This window comes from Zingiber officinale, chromosome 9A (assembly GCF_018446385.1).
Source record: "Zingiber officinale cultivar Zhangliang chromosome 9A, Zo_v1.1, whole genome shotgun sequence".
NCBI lineage: Eukaryota > Viridiplantae > Streptophyta > Magnoliopsida > Zingiberales > Zingiberaceae > Zingiber > Zingiber officinale.
Genome location: NC_056002.1, coordinates 133,520,599 through 133,529,179, shown reverse-complemented (window position 1 = coordinate 133,529,179; position 8,581 = coordinate 133,520,599). Strand labels below are relative to the sequence as shown.

Sequence of the window (8,581 nt, the reverse complement as noted above, 5' to 3'; positions counted from 1 at the left end):
TGGATAAGACGAGAATTTAACTTTGATATGGCTGAAATATGAGTATTAGTCGATTGATAGTGATGCAGAAACAACAGAACAAACTTCCAAATATCATAATTTTTTATTCAAATATTAGAATGAGGTGATTTTTGGTGTGAAATGGAGCTCATTCAAAGATATATATTTCTTACTCAATATCAGTCAACTAATGGATTTCATCAGTTAACTGATGGCTTTCATAACTGAATAGAAGCTTATTAATTTGAATAGAAACTCAACTAATTATGATCCATCGACTGATGGCATCAATCGACTAATGGTTGATATCAGTCAATTGATATCAATCAGGAGTTGAACAGAAACAAGTTGATTCGATTATGAGGTTTGACTGATTGCTATCAGTCAATTGATCGGATGAATCAATCATCTGATATTCAAATAATCGACAAAATAGGATAGATTTTAGAAAGTTCATAGGTCATTCAATGGTCGGAGACCATATCAATCAATTGATGGATAAGATTAGTTGACTGATAAGTGGAAATCAACCCCAATCTAAAGGCTTTAAAAGAGGGATTTTAAGGACATTTCCAAGTCAATTCTTAGAGATTTTGAGACAAAGTGCTAATGCATTTCCCGATCAACAAAAGACATTTCCAAGTAACAAAAACAATCCAAAGTAAGTTCCTCATTATAAAGTTATTTTCAATTTCATTTGTCTTCATATTCATTTTTTTTATTGTGTTCTTGTAAGAACATTCTATAAGAGGATTCTCCACCTCTGGAAGGTATATGAAAAATGAATAGTTTATAGTGGAGGGAGATCACTAGGAGTAGACTTTGGATTAGTTGCCTAAGATGCAGATACCAAGTAAATCCCGGAGTTATACATGTGGCATTGGTATCGATTTAAGATTCCACTACACATTCAAACAACGAGCATGAGATCAAGATGAAAGCATGCAATGAGAGCTATTCAACCTCCCTCTAGTTTGCACGTGTCCTAATATGTGGTATTGTAGGAGTACTGTAACAACCACATTTTGAGGTTTTGGGGGTTTGGATACACTCTATCAATTGACTAATTCTCTTGTTTCTGCCTTATCAAGCTAATCGTCTTGCCTAATATCTGACCAAAAGAATTTAGATATCTCCACAATAGTATGATATTATCTACTTTGGGCCTAAGTCCTCATGGTTTTATTTTTAGGCTCTACCTAAAAGGTCTCATACCAATAGAGATATCTTTCCCTTATAAGTCCATGATCATTTTCATGTGTTTTCAATATGAGACTTTGTTTGCAACTATTGCAACTCCACACTCTATGTTGGACTTTTGTGTAGGATTAAGTACACATGGGTGGACTAAATCTAATTAAGTTCATATGAGTATAATCTCCATAAGGTGGACTTGCACTTGATTAACACACACATAAAAAAACTAATTATCAGTAAGGAAACTAAATTCTAATTAAATGATCTTATGTTTTATTGCATATAAAGGGGGTTTGGATTAAATGGATGTGCATTCAATGTATAGATCTAATAATCTGATTCATTAACATTAATGAGTTGTTAATGATGGATATGCTTTAAGGTGGATGGTCCATATATGATGGACTTAGTATATAAGGGAAGATGCTTATGAATTAGGACAAGTTCTTGAGCTTTTTCATTGATCTCCTCTCTTCCCCATTGAGAAGGAATACAGACTGTCGCCACCCACTCTCGTAGAAGATCATTCTGCGCTTTTAGGGTCTCCGACGACAAGTAAGAAGCAATAGTGCTTTGCGATGGATTCAAGTTAGCTCTTCGCTAACTATTGTTTCGGTTTATAATGTTGCTTTAGAGATTGACGATATTTAGATCCTATTATACATGCATTCTTTAGTTCATTATTGATATATCGCAATCCTAACATTTCGACTACCAAGCGCTCGGTCGACCGTAACTCACTTAGACTTTTCATATCTTGTTAAATATTCGATCAATATTGACCTACTTAACTTTCATATCCAGGATTCGTCCCAAAACTTAAAATAATTTAAAAAAAATTAAATCAAAGACCGAAAGCTTATATCTTGACCTAGAGACATCGGAATTTGATGAAACAAATTTCTATGCGTTCGTATCATTGCCCTTATTGTAAATATGTCACAAAACATATTTTTTAAATAATATTTTAAGTGATTCAAATTTTTAATACCAAATTAGGTTAAATTGGAATTAATAAATTCCAAAAATAAAAATATTTGGTAAAAAATATTTTTATGGATATATTTACGATCAAGACAATGATACGAACGCATAGAAATTTATTTCATCAAATTCTGATGTCTCTAGGTAGATATTTTTTAATACATATATAGGTTGCTATTAGCTAAAAAGGTGTTGTGTAGTGAACGGTTGTAAATTAGTGTCTGAAAGCTTATATCTTGACCTATAGACATCGGAATTTGATGAAACAAGTTTCTATGCGTTCGTATCGTTGCCCTGATCGTAAATATGTCACCAAACATATTTTTTAAATAATATTTTAAGTGATTCAAATTTTTAATACCAAATTAGTTCAAATTGGAATTAAAAAATTCCAAAAAATAAAAATATTTGGTAAAAAATATTTTTATGGATATATTTACGATCAGGACAATGATACGAATGCATAGAAATTTATTTCATCAAATTCCGATGTTTCTAGGTCCGTATATAAGGCGTCCCATTTTATTTTTTTTTTAAAGATATTTAAAATTTTGGGACGAATCCAGGATTCGTCCCAAAACTTAAAATAATTAAAAAAAATAAAATTAAAGACCGAACGCTTATATCTTGACCTTGAGACATCGGAATTTGATGAAACAAATTTCTATGCATTCGTATCATTGTCTTGATCATAAATATATCTATAAAAATATTTTTTACCAAATATATTTATTTTTGGAATTTTTTAATTCCAATTTGACCTAATTTGGTATTAAAAATTTGAATCACTTAAAATATTATTTAAAAAATATGTTTTGTGACATATTTACGATCAAGTTAATGATACGAATGCATAGAAACTTGTTTCATCAAATTTTGATGTCTCTAGGTCAAGATATAAGCCTTCGATATTTGATTGTCTTTTTTTTTAAAATAATACCATTTTTGGAACAAATCCTGGATTCGTCCCAGATTTTGGGACGAATCCTAGATTCGTCCCAGATTTTGGGACGAATGCAGTATTTGTCCCAAAATCTGGGACGAATTCTGAATTCGTTCCAGATTTGGCGACGAATTTAGCAACGAAATTGTTTCTTGTTGCAAATTTGAAACAAATTTTTTTTGTTGCAATTTTCGTTGGTTATTTGGGTCGAAATTTATTTTCGACCCTAAATTTGTCGCAATTTTGGGACGAATAATTTTCGTTCCAAATATTTGTCCCCAAATTTATGTTTTTTTGTAATGTAACTTAACATATTGATCCACTGTCAAGTATTTAATCAACTTTGACTTAATTAACGGTTTACTCGACTAATTAATATATTAATCAAATATTAAAATTATAATTTCAGCTGGGTCAAACTTGATCAGAAGTCAGTCGTACCAATAATCACGAGTGATCAATGTGTGCGGTGCTGCTTGAATGTTGTATAAATTCGTACTGTTGTTTTCATTAAGAATCTTCATGCTAAAGCTAATATATTTCAATGGCATTTTTTTTACAATTGTTCATTAATTCATTGGCTTATTTAATGAAATAATATTCATCCACAAGTGCACGTGATTGCTTCTACACATTAACAAGTTTTTTTTTAATACATTTTAAAACTAGCCCTTTTTTCATGTTAATTTAAATATTTTAAAATTCTATATTCTTTGAATAATTATAAAAACAACATTAATTCTTCTAATTAAAACTTTGCTTTGTTGGCAATATTTTTTTTTTACTTCGTGATAAACTTGTTTCTAGGATTTAGTATATGAATTTGTAACACTTTAAAAATAAGAAATTGTTTCCTTCATTTTTTCTGGAATATAATAGATTTAATAATTTTAAGTTTATATGCTTGACGATTTTTAAAATATTAAGGCTTCTTGCACGTTTTAGTTGTACAAAAAAAAAATTTGTAAGTTTAATCATATTAATTATGTTGTCTTTTGATTTTTCAATTCTAACATTTACGTTTGAAGCTTTTATATTGAGATATGGCAAGTTGGCGCCTGGTGGCTACGTTCAGAGCCTATGCAAACTATATTTTGGACTGACGATAGATTTCTAAACGAATTGAATAAGCATCTAGTATGAATTAGATTCGTCCCAAGGTTATGGTGTCATGGTAGAATATTCAAGTTGTCTGTCAGGTATTCACGATTTGAATCCTCAGATATAGTATATTTATAGGAATTTTTCCTCCAAATGAACGGCACAACTAAATATTGCTAAGCTTCTGGGTTGACAGTCGCGTGTGCTTTCTGATTTAACATGTTAATTGATGAAAAGACTTACATAGAATCGGATCGGTCATCCTTAAGATAATCAATAAGAATAACTAGAATTATTATTATTATTATTATTATTATTAATTAAATTTACTGGAGAGAGCTTGTTCTTGAAGTCATTATGCATCTAGTAACTATCTACAAATGTCTCTCATCAATAAGGAAGAGTCAGACAATCTAATTGTAGATAATTTTATTTTACATTTGAAGAGGTTATTTTCAAATCTATGATAAGTCATACCATAATAATTTTACTATTATGTCCAAACTTTCCTTTTAATTTTAATTAAGTTAAATTTTTTATATATATAAGTATTTTTTTTAAGTTGCTATAACAATATTAAAATAAAAGTATTTTTAAAATTTAAAAAATATGATACTCCCAACAAGCAAGTAATACGATCAATAAATAAATATGAAAATTAACATGCCATCCTAATAATGCATATGAATGGTTGTCTCCACGGACGCGTAATTGATTAAAGGATGACAGACTTATTGTAATAAGATAAATGATCAATTTTCAACGAATATATATTTTTGGAGGAAAAAATTCCTTTCATTCCTCTAATTAATTTGGCAATTGATTATAAATTATCTTTATAATTTACCTCCTTTCATATAATTTAAGAACGGACTGTGAAAAATATTTAAAATGAATATAATCTTTTTTTACTATAAGAGTAACAATGATAACATCCTTAGGCTAGGTGAGAGGACAACTAGAGCTAAAGAGACATGCCTATCTGAGTTTGGTGAATGGTCGATTTGTCAGCTGCTAATATATCTCAACAAAAATAACAATCTATAACGACAATCATATGTTTTAACGGGATGTTTAGTTAATTAGGGGAAAATAAATTTATTCAATAGTATAGAAATCAATTTTTGACGGACGTATATTTTTAGAAAAAAAATCAATTTCCAACCTTAATAGTATAGGAATCAATTTTCGACGAACGTATATTTTTAGAAAAAATATTCTTTCTACCTCTAACCATTTAACCACTTGACATTTGATTATAAATTGCTCTTATATATCCTGAGATATGAGCTGTGAAAGACATATGCGGTTGATAATCAACTTTTTGCTTTTGCTACCATACAATGACGATCATAAATTGATTTCAATTAAAAAAATATATCATGTTTAAACTATAATTAAAGATGACTTTATAATCTTTTAAATTTTTCTCTCTTTTGCCAACATAAAAAAAAAGTTAATTTCATACCCCAGATCATATATATTCCGCAATTCTAATTAATTCCTATATCATCGATGCTATAAAATAGACGGGCATATATCCCAACAATATCTAAAATAATTAATGTCAGACTTTGATATTTATATGGAGTATATTAAAGAAAAGACAACTATAAAAACAAAGATGCAAGTTGATGTAATAGAATCTTAGAACTGATTCATAGGAACTATGTTTAATTGTCATACATTCTGTATTTTCATTGACAACTATTCATGATATGTTTATTTGTACCTTTAACACAAGAAATCATATTTTTTTTGGAAATCTTTAAAGTCTAAGTTAAAAATCTACTAGGTAAAGAGATCAAAGCTGTTAGATCTGATATGGGGGTGATTAATATAATGGCTGATATAATGGATCAGATGAACAACCCTATAAAAAAGGATTTTATGAAAATTTGAAGATACCGATTCTTGGAGGTTTGAGGAAGAAATGCTATTGCATTTACATATCAACAAGAGGCAATTCCAAACAATAAGAAAATGTGCAAATCAAGATTTCATTTGTAAAGTTATTTGTGCTTTCATTTGTATTTGTATTTGAATGTTTGTTGCATTTGTTGTAAGAACATGTTGTAATTAAGTGACTTCTTTGCCTCTAGAAGGTATCAGAGAAGGAAAAAATTTAACTATGTTAGATCGCTAAAACTTGACCTTAGATTAGTTGCCTTAAGAGAATGATACCAAGTAAAAGTAAAGTATTGTGCATGTGACGTCATATTTGATTCAAGTATTTTGCTACACATTCAAACAACGAGCCGACAATCGAAACGAAATGAAACGATCAGAGCTATTCACCCTCCTCTAGTTCGCACCGATCCTAATATGGTTGATGTGTTAAGCTTGAATGAATATACTTAAGAGATGAATTTCTTGGTTTAGAATTTAGGGTTTGGAGCTTTTATATATATTGAGATATGCCAAGTTTGAAGACTACTTTTAGAGCCTATGCAAACTATATTGTGGATTAATGATAGATTTCTATATGAAATGGATAAGCATCTAGGAAGAATTAGGCTTACTTAGAGAGCTTGTTCAAGGAGGCATTATGCTCTAGTAATTATCTACGCTCAAATTAATTTGTTCTACACCATTGTTAAACATTTGAACAATACACATTTAGCTTTTCAAGGTGCCTCTGATTTTTTTTTAGGAACTTTAAATATTTTTATTTGAGTGTTTTAGGTTGCGTGGGCGACCATACAAGAGTTATATAGAACTTGGTTTCTAGATTCTATTATGTTTAATCGACTAGGGCTCATATAGGACGTCACTTTTGTCGTCTTTCTCTAGAATATAATAAAAGGGTAAAGAATTGATCCTCCAAAAAACAATAATCATGCATGTAAACTTCATTTTGTCGTTTGCACAAAAATCATAATGTGCAAACCAATTGAATGATTGAAACAAAGATTGATTTTCACGTGGAAACATTGTCTAATTGGTCACCGTCAATGATTAACAAAACTTATTGAAAATAGTAAAATGCTTTCAGTAAATTTCAAAATTTTATAAGAAGGAATACTATACTAAATGTTAACTTAAAAGATTATCCATAAATTGAATAAAAGTATGTCAGAGTCATACAATAGTATAATACAAAGATGATACTAGTGATCATGCATACATAAACTGAGTAATGGTGTGCTAGACCCATACATCAATAGTACAATACCAAAGTGACGTTCGAGAATCCCAGCAATAAATTACTCTGACGGACTCATCTTTATAAAAAGTTAGTTAAATATATCATACTTGATTTTAGCTAAAAAGCCAAAAAAAAAAAAAAGTATGATTTCTAACGTTGTGGACCCAACGTATTTATAGAAACTTCTTTTCACAGTGTTGTCAATCCTAAGATGTGGAACTAAATAGACTCTAAATTTCTAATTAATTAATGAGAAAAAAATCTCAATAATACATCGCAGTTGAGTCTCAAACATTAGATCCTTGATTAATTGATGAGAAAAATTCTCAATAATATGCTGCTACTAATGTGTCTATAATAAATTTTAGAATTATTTTTAGTGTGAATAGAAAAAAAGACATTAATATAATTTCATTTTAGGATACATTAAAGTTAGCTACTTAGTAATTGATCATATTCTTATTAAAATAGTAAAATAGTAAGATAAATTGTGCTTTGGATTTATTTGATAGATAAATAAGAGAAAAAAGTCTATCTATCTATCTTTAGAATTAAGATAAGATGAAACTAGGCATCTTTTCCTACACCATATAGATCTCGAACTATTAACACTACAAACATTTCATTCTCAAATGTGACTTTGTTTGCCTTTGGATACGAAAGCAATCTCTCTTTCATGATAAATTGTGCTTCGTCTTCTTGCAATCCAATTATTCATATGGTTAGTTTGAATGCCCATTCAAGTATTTTCTAAAACTGTAGTAATTATTTAAGGATTGCTAATAATAATTTTACAGTGACTTTAATCCTATTAAATTAATTTGGATTAAGGGGCAGCCTGACGAAGTTTTCATCGTTGCAAAGTCCCTAATAGGATTAGAATGTTAGATTTATCATACGAAATTTTATCTTTATTAGAAAAAGTTAGTTTTGTGATCTCTTCTAATTTTGATTAAATATAAATAATTTTAATTAAGTTGATAAATTGTTTTATATAAAAGTATTTCTGCAGGACTACTACATACTCTGTAATTGCTATAATAATATTAAAATATTTAAAAATAAAAAAATCAATGATATTACATATTTATTTATTTTTAAGATATTTTTCGTAATAATTTAGATGTGAGATTGATCTCAATATGATCAATAAAAAAGTATGAAAATTGGCACCCCTTTTGTCGGACCCAAGAAGAAAGCTTCATGTG

The 8,581-nt window shown here is 29.0% G+C and overlaps 1 pseudogene; it reads right to left on the bottom strand.

Moving 5' to 3' along the window:
* Nucleotides 1-7,367: 7,367 nt before the first annotated feature.
* Nucleotides 7,368-7,510, bottom strand: LOC122022200 (annotated as a pseudogene).
* Nucleotides 7,511-8,581: the final 1,071 nt, after the last annotated feature.